The sequence below is a fragment of the Engystomops pustulosus genome, chromosome 9, assembly GCF_040894005.1.
Source record: "Engystomops pustulosus chromosome 9, aEngPut4.maternal, whole genome shotgun sequence".
In the NCBI taxonomy this organism is placed as follows: Eukaryota; Metazoa; Chordata; class Amphibia; order Anura; family Leptodactylidae; genus Engystomops; species Engystomops pustulosus.
This window is the reverse complement of record NC_092419.1, coordinates 9,179,005-9,196,287: the sequence shown is the minus strand read 5'-3', so window position 1 is coordinate 9,196,287 and position 17,283 is coordinate 9,179,005. Positions and strand designations below refer to the sequence as shown.

General features: G+C 41.5%; 1 long non-coding RNA gene and 1 pseudogene across 1 annotated transcript in view; one reads left to right on the top strand and one right to left on the bottom strand.

The window, feature by feature from the left end:
- The window catches only part of LOC140077377 (uncharacterized), a 28,987-nt gene extending 20,268 nt beyond the window's left edge, over positions 1 to 8,719 (bottom strand). The window contains exons 1-3 of the long non-coding RNA XR_011849777.1: positions 8,444 to 8,719; positions 3,752 to 4,042; positions 3,380 to 3,566 (exon numbers count right to left, since the gene is read on the bottom strand). This is a non-coding gene — a long non-coding RNA (uncharacterized lncRNA). The remainder of the gene's footprint in view (positions 1 to 3,379; positions 3,567 to 3,751; positions 4,043 to 8,443) is intronic.
- Positions 651 to 11,712, top strand: LOC140077376 (cytochrome P450 2G1-like; annotated as a pseudogene).
- Positions 11,713 to 17,283: the final 5,571 nt, after the last annotated feature.

Sequence of the window (17,283 nt, the reverse complement as noted above, 5' to 3'; positions counted from 1 at the left end):
GTGTCGTCGGACAATCCGCAGGATTTAACTTAAAAATTGTGTTGCAAGTCGAGCACTTACATGCATCGGGAAGAATAAGGTGAACTCCGGCGGACCTCAGTGGGGAAGCGACTCATGCAGGATATCGGGCGCACAATCTTCATGAACTGTGGCAGGATGCATCCTCGTCGGACTGTCCGGATTGCGGATTGTGCAGAGACCAGAACGGTAAATGTGCCCCATTATCCGTATAAGCCTCTATACAACCTGCTGGACAGCGCCAGATTACCCACCTGACCGTAGAGACAAACTGGATGCTGAACCCGATGGCACTGATTACCCAAGAACAGCGAGAGCTAGAGAAGAAAATTCCCATTGTGCCAGGAACTGTAGAGCTTCAACCTATTAAAGCGTGGAAAGAGGAGGTGGAGGTGCGGAAATATTGCCTTGAAACATGTTTCTTAATTTGGTTTGAACAAACAAACGATTCCCCCAGGTGATCTGGCAAAATCTAATAAAATCTACCAATCCCTGATTTTATCTTTCTTCAGCTTCATTAGAGACATAATTTGGACTGTTAAAGTATAACAATCATTATAAAAATCTACTCCAGAGTCCAACAAAATAATAAGTAATACGGAGAATATTCATTTACCGGTTGGCACTTGAAGAGTTGAGCATGAGTTCAACTGAGTTGAGATCGTGCCTTATCTGCCTTACTTCTTCCTTGGCTCGTGTCTCTGGTGCATGGCAGAACATGTTGCCTGATACTTTTCAAGCCTGTGATAGGATTACTAGTCAGATGTTTTATCTAGCTCCACCCAATTTTGATTCTTCTACAAAAAGGATGATATGATTTTAGGCTGTCGACTTTTCGAGAGCTCCTCATTTCCCTAAAACTGACTCGTAATGGATTTGCTACGAGATCCAACTCTTTTACTAGTCATCTTCATCTCTTGCTTCATCTTATATTTAAGTGTTAAGTCAATTTGGGGTAATGGGAATCTCCCCCCTGGACCAACAGCTTTTCTACTGCTGGGAAACATGTTTGATATTGGTGGAGATATTGTGAATTCTCTGCTGAATGTGAGTACCTACAATGAGAAAGTACATGGTGGTGGTCAAATGTATTCTTAGAAAAGTTACAATATAACGTATGTGCCAGTTCTGTCCTGCACTAGGGTTGGCTTATTTCTCTCGTAGATGTCTTTATTGATTTCCACCCCAACTTGAAAGCTGCAAATACACTTTTTTCATGCAAACTTTGAAGTCTGCAATTACTGTATCTAAGTGCTTTAGGAAAGGGAACAGGCACAGACACAATAATATATCTGGGCCATTGCCTGTATTCTGACCATATGTTTGTCTCTGGATTCTGTACTGACTTCTTCTCTTGGTTTTGGCACATATTTGTACAACTAGTCTTGCTTATTTTGTCTTGTGTATTCACTGTGTGGCTGTAAGGAAACATCAACCAGTTGTCACCTACCACTTAGGGTAGGGTGGACAATTATGTAGGAACTGCTGGGTTAGCTAGAACTAGGGCTCACTGTCTCTGTCTGTTCTACCTTTCTATCAATTTTTTTGCTTTACAACAACATTATATGCAGATTTGGATCCAAAAAGACAAAAGAGTTGTTGACCCAAATGAAGGCACCTGAGATATTCTCCTCCAGGTTTCAGATGAAGAAAAATTTCAAACACATCCACAGTGGGCAGTAAAAAGGAAATTTTTATTGAAGTTGTTTAAAATCTCTATACAGGAAATGCCAAAGAGACAGAGAACAGACAAACACGTTTCATCATGAAGACTTCAGTCTTCTTGACGAAACGCGTACATGTATGTTTGGCGTTCCATTGGCACAAGTATAGGTGGATTTTAATCAACTGCAAAAGTTCTTCCTTTATACTGTATCTGTTGTGCTGGAAAGTTTTTTTTTAATATGATTCTCCAGTCCTCCAAGTTTTTGGGGTTTCGGGGGGTTCTGTTTTCTCTGTGCACCATGGATACTGAATTATGAGCTCGATTTGTCTTTGATAAAACATTTATTTATCTATCTATCGGCTTTAAAATCTAATTCTTATACTTTTCATAAAGACAAAAAACTATTTCTATTATAAATGTTCTTGTGCATTTTTGAAGCGACTCGTTATTGGACCAAATTAATCTTTTGGGTGTGGTTAATTTCTGCAATTGTTTGACAGTATATCGGATGAGGGTTGACCTAACCATGAAGTAATTCACTTAACCTTATGCATTTCCCAAGGGCACAAGTTGGCACAGCTGATAAAATATATATAATGGAGACAAATATCTGAAGCATCAGACACGTGGAGCAGCACTGGATCCTCATTCACGTTTTAATTATTTTAAACTAGAATCTCTGCTGCTTGAGGCAAACTATAGAAAGACGCCTCCCCTACATAAGCTGATACATTAGAGGTGCCCCAGATTAGCCTATATAGTAATGGTGCCCCCTTACTAGTCCCACATTAGTTTAGTTGTAAACCCCTTAGTAGCCAATATAGCTAGAGACCCCATAGTAACCACTGTAGTCACAGGCCCCAGATTAACCAGTATAGTCATAGGCCACATAATTACAAGTATAGACAAAGACACTCATAGTAGCCAGTATGGTTCCATATAAGCCAGTATAGTGATGGGCCTGAATATTAACTAGTATATGCACAGATCCCATAGGAGCCAGTGTGGTCACGGACCTCCATATTAGTCAATTTTCTCAAAGACCACATAGTAAAAAGTAGTCACAGCCTCACAGGCCTCCACATTATCCAGTATAGTCACAAGTCCCCATGTAAGCCAGTATAGTCACACACTCCATAGTATCCACTATAGAAACAGGTCCCATTGTTGCCAGTATAGTCACTGGCCCTCATGTTAACCAGTTAATTCACAAGCCCCATAGTAGCCTGTATAGTCAAAGGCCCTATAGTAGCCAGTATAGTCACAGGCCCCATAGTAGCCAGTATAGTCACAGGCCCCATAGTAGCCAGTATAGTCATAGGCCCCATCATAGCCAGTATAGTCACAGGCCCTATAGTAGCAAGTTTAGTCACAGACCCCATAGCAGCCAGTATAGTCACAGGCCCCATAGTAACCAGTATAGTCACAGGCCCTATAGTAGCAAGTTTAGTCACAGGCTCCATAGCAGCCAGCATATTCACAGGCCCCATAGTAGCCAGTATAGTCACAGGCCCCATAGTAGCCAGTATAGTCACGTGCTCCAGGGTAGCCAGTATAGTCATAGGCCCCATCATAGCCAATATAGTCACAGTGCCCCATATTAGCCATTGTAGTTCCAGGACCTTATATTTGTCAGTATAGTCAAAGAACCCTATAGTACAATAGTTGCTACTGAGAACAAAAGAAAACACTTACCTCTGTTCTGTAGGGACTACCCCTGTTCTTATGTCTATAAAGTGCAAGGTTCCAGTACCAGTGGATGTAATGTCGAACTGAACCTGGTCACGGATTACTCAGGGGTGGATTGACGCAATGATGTAATCACATCCAGTCGTACCTGGACACATTCAACTCAGGACAAATGGCTGCTCTTAATCCAGAGCTGTAGACAGAAGATGTAGACAAGGTTTAGTTCAGTACATACATCTTGCTGGTTCTTTCAATTTTTTTCAGCTGAGAAAGAAACATGGTGATGTGTTCACGGTGCATCTGGGCTCTCGCCCAGTGGTGGTGGTATGTGGATACAAGCTTGTGAGTGAAATATATCTGGACAACGGTGATGATTACCTGAATAGAGGAGATATGCCGGCCTGGGATGGCTTCTACAAGGACACTGGTAAGTAGGAGCAGTCCATTCAGGCCTCTTTTACATAACTTCGTCTGATTGGGATGTATAATTGTATTAGACCATTGAGTAAGATTTAAGATTTGTGCTTTATAGGCCTCATCTTCACTTTCAATATGAACAAGTGGAGGGAGCTCAGACGCTTTTCTGTCATGACCCTGCAGGATTTCGGTTTCGGTAAAAGAAGCCTTGAAGATAGAATCCATGAGGAGACCCAACAACTGGTAGAAGCTCTAAAGAATACAAAAGGTAAATATATTAAGAACCACCCAGAACAGAGAACCTCTCCCCTTCCTGATGTGCCAAGAGATAGTAAATAGAGACTTTAATTAAATGGATTGGCCAGGATTAACAGCCAAACCTGAGAATAGGCCATCAATTCTGGCCAACACACATTGCAATCCAAAACATAACCATTTGGTGTCACTCTTAGGCCATCCCATGACATGGCGCGCATGCACACACATAAAATTGCAGTTGGACTCTGTCTGCAGCTTTGTATGGTCAAATCTGCTGTAATCTCCTATAACAAGAATGAGCCAATGAGCACATTACTGGTACAGAAGGCATCATATACACAGCAGACTTTTGTACCATGCCGTCCATACTTTATAGACAAAGGAATGTTTGGTGCTGTTGCATGGAATCTCCTACTATGTATGTAATGACATAACTTGTAGGTGTGCTGTAGAAAATAAACAAAAATAATCCCAAAACTGGCTAAACATTTCTATGCAAATAGCGTGATTGGATGGAATGACCAAATTGAAGGTGCTGGAACCCCTCAATTTATGGCTCTTCTCAGGTGGATGGGTCCGAGCTCGAAACACGTAGTAGCAGTTTTAATTTAATTTTCAATTACAAAAGTGCAGGTTTAAAGGAAATCTACTACCATGGATCTAACTATAAAGGTAGATCAGGTGGTAGGTGCATATATAGGACGTGAGGATAGCACTTTTAAGGGCTACTGAAGAAGCTACTAGGGCGTGGAGTAGCCGGAGCTGAGGCTACACAGCACGGTTACTCCATGCCCCTGTAGCCTCTTTGACCCTCCTACCAGATGTCTTCGGCAGGCAGCTCCTTGTAGCTGCACAACCTCGTCCTCGAAGCCTGCCGTCTGTGCATGTGCAGAACAGCAGCCCCGATTCTGCGTGGTCACTGCTCTGAAGCCGGAGTTACTGCGCATGTGCAGATGGCAGGCTTTTTGTGGACGAGGGCGCGCAGCTACTAGGAGCTTCGTGCCAAAGACATCTGGTAGGAGGATCAAAGAGGCTACTGGGCGTGGAATAGCCGCGCCGTGTAGCCTCAGCTTCAGCTACTCCACGCCCCAGTAGCCTCTTTAGTAAATCTGCATATTAGGGAAATAATAAATTAATCCTATAGATGCATCTACCATTCGATTTACCTTTATAGGTAGATATGTGGTGGTAGGTTTTCTTGAAGTGATTTCAAACCACAAGGAATTCTGGACCTCTGCACCACTGGGAGCATAACATGCCACTACCTGACTCTTCTAATGATAATCTATAAATTAGTATCAAGGTGAGAGTAATTAATTCCTACACTTGTATGTCACATGTTTTCTCCATTCTCAGTCTCTTTGGACATCACACACAAACAACCCACCGTAGGTGCTTCTACCTAAACCTTCAGCATCGATACATTTCTTTGACAATCTTACATCTTTCTAGAAACAATATTTAATACTCGGGAAACTCTCTGCAAAGCCCTTTACAACGTCATCTTCTCCATCATGTTTGGACATCGCTCTAACTATGAAGACAAAGAAATGACTAGAATGTTAAATTATATACATGACACATTTGTGATTATCAGCTCACCGTGGGGACAGGTAAGAGACGGGTGAACAGCAGGTAGAAAACATTTCTTATGATTCAGGGTTTTATTTAGATCCAATCAGCATAAAGCTCTGCTTCTTGCATCAGGTCACAAATTAGTTACTAAGAAACAGTGCCTCTGCAGTTTGGGGGTGGCATTGCAGCTCCATTCACTTCAGTGAGTTGCAATACTGGAAACATCCTGTGGGTAGGTGCTGGTATTGTGGTATTGTTTTATCTTTTTTAAATCTTGCATGACCCAAAAACCAGATTATGAACACCTATAATTTGTTCTATATGAATAAATATCTTTCCACTCTGTTTCCTTCTCAGATATATGAGATGTTTCCAACGCTAATGGGTTTTATTCCAGGACCTCACCAGAAAATCAATAAACTTCTTGGGAATCTTAAACAGTATGTTGAGAGCAGGATGAAAATCAACCAGCAACTTTGGATCCAAATAACCCCAGAGATTTTGTTGATGCCTTTCTAATTAAGATGGAAAAGGTATATTGGTAAAAGTGTATGAGTAATTATCTTGAGCAATTCTATTGTAGAAATCATAAACATCAAGCTGAAGACCTCACACAGAGGTGATCACCATGACTCTACCTCCAATTATCTAGACCTCCTGCAATACGGTGAACAAAGGACTGGCGGTCCTCCATCCGGTCCATGCAAATGGGACTTCCAGGTTTTAGCCAACCTGTCAGCCAACATGCTGCTGTGGACTACTATGGAATTTTCCACTAACATAGAGCAAGTCAGGTGACTTTTGGTTTCCTCTTCTGTTGATAATTTATATTATATTTTTATGTCTTTTTTCCATTGACAGGAGAAAAATAACCAAAACAGTGAATTTAACATGAAGAATTTACTTGCCAGCACCCTCCAGATATTTTTTGCTGGGGTGGAGACCTTAAATACAACCATAGTCTATTCTCTGCTAATTCTCATGAAATACCCAGATGTCCTAGGTAAGTGGTCACGATACCACTAATGACCAAACCATAACCTTGGCTAAACATCTTTAGACATCAACAATGTAACGGGACATGCTCATAAATTGTTTAGAATAAAGTGATTGTCCTAAAATCCATAAAATGCCAAATCTCCTTTCAACCACTTTCATCTTCTTCTGATTCTAGTGTTCTTAATGTCAGAAACACCTGAAGCTAAACTACTAGTACAATCCTTCAAACCACCTCTTTACCTTTTTTTTCATATAGTTTCCCAATTTTAGGACCGGCATTCTTTATTCAAACACTAGATGCCCAGAACCAATCACATCCTTCTTAATAGTGGGGTGTGTCCTTACCTGTCCTCTAGTCCATCCATCTTTTTTACAAAAAATCTACAGGGTGTTATCGTCAATTAGGATTGCTATTGAAATTGGTAATAAGAATGTTTCAAAATGAATGGCAGATGTTTTACAGATGTATGAAGCATATCTTGTATATACTGCTTATCTATTACAGTTTGCCTTTCATGGCATATAACTGGTTAGCAGAAGGTGTATGTGTTAACATACAGTGGACTTCCGCCGGGAATGAAGACGTCTCCGTCCATCTGCCCTCTCTATACAACCCTTCAAATATTGGTCAACGTAATATTACGTTGACTGGTTGTGAAGTGGTTAAATGGTTTTTCCTGTTACTAGTATACAGTAAATTTATATCACTGGAGGTCCAACATCCTCCAAGATCATCTGCTTAAACAGACAACAGACATGTAGTCTACTCACTTCTTACCACGCACAGCGCCATATGTTATACAGTGCTTGTGATTGGTATTACAGACCTGTCCCATTAATTTGAATGAGACTGAGCTTCAACCAGGTCTAGGTAGACAATGGACATCAAGACAAAGGCCTTCGTTTTTAACAGCTCTTCCATGTGTATATCACGTCTAATTTTGATGACCTATCCTAACGAGCAGTCATTAATCCTAGAAAATCCCTATAATTCTGGGGCATGGTGGAAATGGGAGTCACCAAACATTGGAGTTTTCCAAAAGACATATTGAAGGTGGGTCTCATAAATCGATTAGTTGAACTTCAATTTCTTTTCACCACTGCAGCCGTTGTGCACAAAGAGATTGATGACATCATCGGACGACATCGGAGCCCATTATTACAAGACAGGACACGCCTGCCGTATACAGATGCAGTGATCCATGAAATGCAAAGATTCACAGATATGTTTCCAATGGCAGCACCACGGAGAGCTATAAAAGAAGTCACACTGAATGGCTACACTTTACCAAAGGTACATTAACGCCAACTTGTTCCGCAGCGCTGCACAGAGTTTGCCAAATCAGTCCCTGCCCCCATGGGTCTCACAATCTAAACAACCTACCAGTAAGTTTTGGAGTGTGGGCTTGTACACTTATACATACATTATATAAAATAATACTTCTAATATATGTATATTGTACTGATGGGTCATTCACGACTGAGCCGGCACAAAGATGAGAGACTCTCAGAGCAATTGGCAAATACTAAGCAACACCACAGCAGACTGCAAATACTGGAGACCCTCAAAACAGACAGAAAATAGTGAAGACCCCAAGGGGGGACTGAACCTCAGAAGAGACAGCAAATACTAGAGACCCCTAGAGGAGATGGCTAGATCCAGAGATTTCCAGGGCAAATGGTTTATACACCTGATCAGGCAAATGATGGAGACCATTGGTTCAGGCAGTAAATACAGGAGACTGAGACCAAATACTTGAGACCCCCAGATTAAGCCAACACTAGAGACCCCCTAGAGCAGAGAGGTAAATAAGATCTCACCTTTCCTGGTTCCTCTTCTCTCACCCTGCATCAAAAGCAGCTTCTACCATGCTCAAGGCTTCGCTCTTCAGTGAGTCATGGTGCAGGTTGTATGTGTCGGTGTTGGGACCCAGAGCAGAGCGGTGCCCAAAGCAGAAGAGGACCCAGGAGGGGTGAAAAAGCTGACAAGTACCTCCAAGTGCCAATCTGGTCCGGGTCCTGGCACCAGTTTATACAGCCAGAGCCAGGAGAGTACCTGGGTGCATTGTGTACAGCTCAGACATATTCACTGCTACAGTCTGGTGAGCAACAAGTAAAACAATAATAATAATTCCTTTATTTATACAGCACACACAGATTACGCAGCGCTGCACGGAATTGCCAAATCAGGGGTCGGAAGGTTCTCTGTGGGTCATAAGGACATACTGTGTGATTTGAGATAGGAGCATGGGGGTAACAGCAGGGGGACAGAAAAAATACTTATTCTACTGAAGCTGCAGCTACTTTAGATCCTAACCCCCCACCCCCCTAGTCATACACACAGACCTGGTTAGGGGTCTCATACAAAGCTGCCTCTTTTCCTGCTTCTAAGGAGGGAAGCAAGGATTATGAGAGTAGAATTCCCTCTTCAACTTCTTATCCGACCTCCATAGTCAGGACTGTACTGAGAACGTCTTACCCTAGCAGGAGGCTGAGTGATGCTGCCAACTACTTTACTCAATAATTATCTCTCCCCTTCAGGATAAGAGAAATCATTATCGTACGTAATTACACTTCCCGAAAAGAGACCAGAGCAACAGCACATTTGAGATGGTAGGCACATGAGTGGGCCCCTTCAGCTGATTGGGCCCAGAGCAACAGCTCCCACGGCCCCCCTCCAAGCCACCCCAGTGACTAGTACAATACATGCCATGTAACGGTCAGTATTCAAAATACTGCCACCAAGTGGTTGGATGACCAGATGCCCAATGGCTTGAGAATGACACCTAATTATTAATACCCTCCAGCCAAGGTGTGGGAGGTTGAGGGACAACGATATCACGCCACCCTTTTCTCATTATATCGGCTGTCATTGTATCAGCTCAGTGCAGTGGAGTGCAGTTCCTGCTTCACCAACTTGTGTCTATCCCCCTGAGGTTTCAGGGGCCATATTAAAGGGCTATTTAGGGGTGGATTACGTGATGTGGCCGATGCAAATGGCTGTAAAAAGCTAAGTTACTTTGTAAGTACAATGGGCTACATAAGAAGTCCTGATCTTGAGTTACATCTTGTATTACCAGTGGAATTTATGTGGACAACTTATCCCATTGCTAAGGCCATGATTATCAGATCAGTTGGGATTCTAGGAAACCAGCTGCCACCACATGGTGAGGCAAAGCCAAAACAATATCTTTGATTGATCTAGAATCTGCTATTGGTGGGAAATATAATGTCTGACCACTGGAGATCTGATATGGACGAAGTCAACAATAGCATTATAAAAAACCCTTTGGTTGGAAATATGTGTTGTTTTTGAAGAAATTAAATTAAAATGAATTATATTTTTTCAGTACATGTATTTCAGGATATCAATATCTACCCAATGCTGACAACAGTTCTTAAAGATCCCACCTGCATCAAGTATCCGATGGAATTTAACCCACAGAATTTCCTGAATGAGAAAGGAAAATTCATGAAGAACGACGCATTCATGCCCCTAGCTGCAGGTAAGTCTCCATACCACTCTAGTTATGTCTCAGGCAGATGTGTAAGGGAGAGATCATGTATCCATGCTGTATGCTTCTCCCTTAAAGGAGTCTTGTGTCAGAACCTGTATCCTTTATGCTCAGCTGTATCTCATTTTGCTTCCAGTCTTGTTTTAACGGTCCTTTCGAGTAGACTCTAAGAGCCGGCTCTTTTAAAGGACATCTACCACAATGATGAAGAATTGTAAACCAAGCACTGACCTAGTGGTGTGAGTCCCCTCTGGTGGGATCCGCTCTTCTTTTAGTTTATTATGTCCTCTGGGGGGTCTGAGGGGCTCCAGGCACGATGAACAGCTATGGAGCTTGGAGCCCCTCATGATCATTTGCATAACTTTAACAGCCTTTTTTAAATATGAATCAAAAAGAATAGCAGATCCTGCTAGAGGAGGCACACACCAGTATGTCAGTGTGCTTGGTTTACAATCCTTAATCCTGGTGGTAGAAGTTCTTTAAGTGACAGACAGGAGCTGTTTATCATACAAGGCCCTGCCCTTATCTTGAGACCACACCTTATTTAAACCTTTTGGGTTCAAATTGGAGAGCAGATGGGTGGCTGGCTGCCTGCAAGCCTCTCTCTGTGTAAGTACATAGAGAGCAGTTTGTGAGACAGAAGAACCTGACTCTTTATGGTGAGTTGAGCCAAATGATCCAACTCACTGTAAAGAGCTGGACTTCCCATCACGGCTCTCTAGAGACCAAAAGAGGGTCCAAATGGTTTTGTTTTCTGCCCCTAATGGTAATGCCATTTATTACAGTGTCATGTCAAGCCATGGAATCAGATCAGTGCCCAATCTACTCTGCAACAGATGTTCGGATGTTCCACCTACATTGTGTGTCTTCTACTGAGGTCGTGATCTTCAGCAAACTCACTAATATTTCCATATGATTTATATTTTAAAAAGTTTTCAGGGTTTAAGTTGAGTCACTTAACTAATGCCTTCTCTTCTCATGCTTATTGTTTTAGGGAAGAGAATTTGCCTTGGTGAGTCCTTGGTAAAGATGGAGCTATTCCTGTTCCTCGTCGCAATCCTACAAAACTTTGATTTGAAATCCCCCGTGCCGAGAGAAGAACTTGATTTAAACCCAAATGTATCCGGAGTGGCGAACTTTCCCAAACCCTATAAATTGGCATTTATTCCCCGCTAACCCGCAAAATGTGGAAGGTGATGAAGTCCTGGAGTAATAAACTCTTCCCACCTAATGGTCTGAACCGTTGGTCGGGAAGGGATTTTATTTTTCTTATGTTTTTTAGTGTAGCTTTGAAGTTATTTCATATTTTATAAATGATAACAAGTAACAATGGTTTGGGAATCTATGGGGAAGCATTTATCATGACACGTATACCGCTCCCAATTCCGGGTACATGGCCAGAAAATTGAGACTTTTCTGCCCTCTCGCTACTTTCACATGACGTTTTGGGAAAAAAAGGGCCAGGATACTGGTGTAGGTTATAGCTGAAAACTTCTCCAAGCCGCAGCTGGTGTCAATTTTATTCTTCTGGAACCTCTTGATAAGTCTAAGGAATAAAAGACCAAAACTCCTTTATTATTTACTGGTCTGTACTATGTCACCTGCTTATTACTCATAGATAGAGATGAGCGAGCACTAAAATGCTCGAGTGCTCGTTATTCGAGACAAACTTTTCCCGATGCTCGAAGGCTCGGCAATAAAATGTGTCATTTTATTGAGAAAGAATGTCTGATAAGTTAGCAGATGTATAGAACATCTGCAATCTCTTCTTCGCTGAAGAACACATTGCAGATGTTTCCGTACATCTGCTAACTTATCTGAAGACACGTGTGCAGAACGGTGTTCTTCGCAATAAAGATTCTTCACACATATTGTTCCTCACATACTATTGTGAAGAACACCGTTCTGCACATGTGTCTTCGGATAAGTTAGCAGATGTACGGAAACATCTGCAATGTGTTCTTCACTGTGTTCTTTCAATGTGTTCTTTCCGTGAAAACATCTGCCAACATCTGCAAACATCTTCACTGAAGAACACATTGCAGATGTTTCCATACATCTGCTAACTAAGACAATTTGCATTGACTCAAGCATTTTCTCGAGTGGGCGAAATACTCGTCCGAGCAACGAGCAGTTTCGAGTACCCTAATACTCGAACGAGCATCAAGCTCGGACCAGTATACTCGCTCATTTCTACTCATAGACTTAGAACGTTCCAGATTTCGGATGAAGACTGAAGTTGGATAGTTACTTAGAATATAGGTGAAGTGGAACCAACCAGTCTGTATTGCCCCTTACAGCTCTCTGCAAACACTTCCGAAAAAAGAGGAACTCAAACACATGTGGAAAATCTGCATCCAATATACACGTAATATGTGCATTTTTCATGCAAATGTCATACAAATTTGTCTCTTTAGTGTAGCTTTTTTTAGCATTTTTTAATGCTGATTTTCTACTTGAATTTTTTTTCCTCTTTTTTTCCCCATCCACTTAGGCTGAGGGGATTCTGCATGAAAACCGCACGTTGATGCAGATTTCAGAAAGATTTTCACTCTCCAATACTTATTAATAAAAAATAAAAAAAAAAAACCCTATCACAAATCTGTAAGAATGTTCAAAAAAAGTTGATTCTATTTTCCGCATTGAGCAACAAAAATCTGCAACGTGTGCAAAAACCCAGGGCCCGTTCACACATGCATTTGCGTTGCTTTTACAAGCGCAAGACCCGGACTCCATCTGCAATCACCAATTGCACCAATTGTAAGGTTCTGTTCACTAAACATGATGCAAATCTTATTCCAATAGGTGATTGTACGAGGAGTCTGTGTATTGAGTTTTGAAACTCGATGCGAACACCACGCATACCGCACGTGTGCTCGCAGCCACAGTATTCACAGGTTGCATTTGTATTGCATTTAGAAATGCAATGCAAATGCAAAAAGACGAGGCCCGGCCCAATCGCATATGTGTTTCCAGTGCAACGTATGTGATTAGATTACATGTACACAATGCAAATCAACGGGTGCTACTTAAACGCTACTAAAACGCCATGTGTAAATCCAGCCTCAATGGCCAGTTCACATGTTTTTAGGTCTTCAGTTATTTCCTCCATCTATGTTAGGCCAAAACCAGAAGACTTGGACCATACAGAACAGGTCCAAATGTGAACGCAGACTAAGGCCTCATGCACACAAACGTGACCCTACATGACCAATTCTCGGCCGCACAATTTGCGCCTGGATATCGGTTCCCATTGACGCCTATGTTGCCCGGTCACAGTGCTGTGGGCACAAGTTGTCTCATCGCACCATGAACATGCATGGGAAAATATAGGACATGTCCTATATTTAACCGTACTACGGCACCAGCCCTGGGCATCTCGATGGCGAGATTCCGCTTCCCTCTCCACTGCCCGAGCTGTGGCCAGGACATTCGTGTGCATGAGACAAAGTCTCATTTGTTCTCCATTTTCTGTCTTGCTAGAATTTTAAGATCCCAGTTTGTAGTTTGCTTCGTCTACTTGCCTAATTTTTGCCTTACAAACAATTTTGTAATTAGCTTTTACTAAAAAGGTAAATGTGCTATGAGATTCTACACCTTATACTGTGGTGGCTGTATTAGAGGGCGTAGTAGTCTATTGTATTGTGGTGTATTCAGATATTTTCATGCTGTGCTTTTACATGTAAGATCCATGAGCTTCATAAATATATTTACATTTTGAACAATTTATGGTCTATTCTTTATTCTAATGTGTAAATAGTTTCAACCTTAGGCTCATTTGCATAATGTTTAAAGCCTTTTTTCCGTAAAAACGAATTCTTAGGAAGCTAAAAGAAGAGACGCTGCTGCCAGTGTCAGTCCTTGGTTAACAATCTTTCATCCTGGTGGTAGATTTCCTTTTTAAGAGTCCAGCTGGAATATCCATTTGGCTTCAACTTCATCAAAATTACCTCCTCTGGGGCCAAGTTTAATCTGACAGATGGGTGGCTGGCTGCCTGCAAGCCTCTCTCTGTGTAAGTACATAGAGAGCAGTTTGTGAGACAGAAGAACCTGACTCTTTATGGTGAGTTGAGCCAAATGATCCAACTCACTGTAAAGAGCTGGACTTCCCATCACGGCTCTCTAGAGACCAAAAGAGGGTCCAAATGGTTTTGTTTTCTGCCCCTAATGGTAATGCCATTTATTACAGTGTCATGTCAAGCCATGGAAACAGATCAGTGCCCAATCTACTCTGCAACAGATCGGATGTTCCACCTACATTGTGTGTCCTCTACTGAGGTCGTCATCTTCAGCAAACTCACTAATATTTGCATATGATTTGTATTTTAAAAAGCTTTCAGGGTTTAAGTTGAGTCACTTAACTAATGCCTTCTCTTCTCATGCTTATTGTTTTAGGGAAGAGGATTTGCCTCGGGGAGTCCTTGGTAAAGATGGAGCTATTCCTGTTCCTGGTTACAATCCTACAAAACTTTGATTTGAAATCCCCCGTGCCGAGAGAAGAACTTGATTTAAACCCAAATGTATCCGGAGTGGCGAACTTTCCCAAACCCTATACATTGGCATTTATTCCCCGCTAACCTGCAAAATGTGGAAGGTGATGAAGTCCTGGAGTAATAAACTCTTCCCACCTAATGGTCTGAACCGTTGGTCGGGAAGGGATTTTATTTTTCTTATGTTTTTTAGTGCAGCTTTGAAGTTATTTCATATTTTATAAATGATAACAAGTAACAATGGTTTGGGAATCTATGGGGAAGCATTTATCATGACACGTACACTGCTCCCAATACCGGGTGCATGGCCAGAAAATTGGGACTTTTCTGCCCTCTCGCTACTTTCAAATGACGTTTTAGGAAAAATAGTGCCAGGATGCTGGTGTAGGTTATAGCTGAAAACTTCTCCAAGCTGCAGCTGGTGTCATTTTATTCTGCTGGAACCTCATGATAAGTCTAAGGAATAAAAGACCAAAACTCCTTTATTATTTACTGGTCTGTACTATGTCACCTGCTTATTACTCATAGATAGAGATGAGCGAGCACTAAAATGCTCGAGTGCTCGTTATTCGAGACAAACTTTTCCCGATGCTCGAAGGCTCGGCAATAAAATGTGTCATTTTATTGAGAAAGAATGACTGATAAGTTAGCAGATGTATAGAACATCTGCAATCTCTTCTTCGCTGAAGAACACATTGCAGATGTTTCCGTACATCTGCTAACTTATCTGAAGACACGCGTGCAGAACGGTGTTCTTCGCAATAAAGATTCTTCACACATATTGTTCTTCACATACTATTGTGAAGAACACCGTTCTGCACGCGTGTCTTCGGATAAGTTAGCAGATGTAAGGAAACATCTGCAATGTGTTCTTCACTGTGTTCTTTCAATGTGTTCTTTCAGTGAAAACATCTGCCAACATCTGCAAACATCTTCACTGAAGAACACATTGCGGATGTTTCCATACATCTGCTAACTTAGACAATTTGCATTGACTCAAGCATTTTCTCGAGTGGGCGAAATACTCGTCCGAGCAACAAGCCGTTTCGAGTACCCTAATACTCGAACGAGCATCAAGCTCGGACCAGTATACTCGCTCATTTCTACTCATAGACTTAGAACGTTCCAGATTTCGGATGAAGACTGAAGTCTGATAGTTACTTAGAATATAGGTGAATTGGAACCAACCAGTCTGTATTGCCCCTTATAGCTCTATGCAAACACTTCCGAAAAAAGAGGAAATCAAACATGTGGAAAATCTGCATCCAATATACACGTAATATGTGCATTTTTCATGCAAATGTCATACAAATTTGTCTCTTTAGTGTAGCTTTTTTTAGCATTTTTTAATGCTGATTTTCTACTTGAATTTTTTTTCCTCTTTTTTTCCCCATCCACTTAGGCTGAGGGGATTCTGCATGAAAACCGCACGTTGATGCAGATTTCAGAAAGATTTTCACTCTCCAATACTTATTAATAAAAAATAAAAAAAAAAACCCTATCACAAATCTGTAAGAATGTTCAAAAAAAGTTGATTCTATTTTCCGCATTGAGCAACAAAAATCTGCAACGTGTGCAAAAACCCAGGGCCCGTTCACACATGCATTTGCGTTGCTTTTACAAGCGCAAGACCCGGACTCCATCTGCAATCACCAATTGGTGTAAGGTTCTGTTCTGTAAGGTGTTTCCAGTGCAACACATGTGATTAGATTACATGTACACAATGCAAATCAACGGGAGCTACTTAAACGCTACTAAAACGCCATGTGTAAATCCAGCCTCAATGGCCAGTTCACATGTTTGTTAGGTCTTCAGTTATTTCCTCCATCTATGTTAGGCCAAAACCAGAAGACTTGGACCATACAGAACAGGTCCAAATGGGAACACAGACTAAGAACTCATGCGCACAAACGTGACCCTACATAACCAATTCTCGGCCGCACAATTTGCGCCTGGATATCAGTTCCCATTGATGCCTATGTTGCCCGGTCACAATGCGGTGGGCATGAGTTGTCTCACCACACCATGAACATGCATGGGAAAATATAGGACATGTCCTATATTTAATCGTACTACGGCACCAGCCCTGGGCATCTCGATGGCGAGATTCCGCTTCCCTCTCCACCGCCCGAGCTATGGCCAGGACATTCGTGTGCATGAGCCTAAGTCTCATTTGTTCTCCATTTTCTGTCTTGCTAGAATTTTAAGATCCCAGTTTGTAGTTTGCTTCGTCTACTTGCCTAATTTTTGCCTTACAAACAATTTTGTAATAAGCTTTTACTAAAAAGGTAAATGTGCTATGAGATTCTACACCTTATACTGTGGTGGCTGTATTAGAGGGCGTAGTAGTCTATTGTATTGTGGTGTATTCAGATATTTTCATGCTGTGCTTTTACATGTAAGATCCATGAGCTTCATAAATATATTTACATTTTGAACAATTTATGGTCTATTCTTTATTCTAATGTGTAAATAGTTTCAACCTTAGGCTCATTTGCATAATGTTTAAAACCTTTTTTCGTAAAAACGAATTCTTAGGAAGCTAAAAGAAGAGACGATCCTGCCAGTGTCAGTGCTTGGTTAACAATCTTTCATCCTGGTGGTAGATTTCCTTTTTAAGAGTCCAGCTGGTATATCCATTTGGCTTCAACTTGAT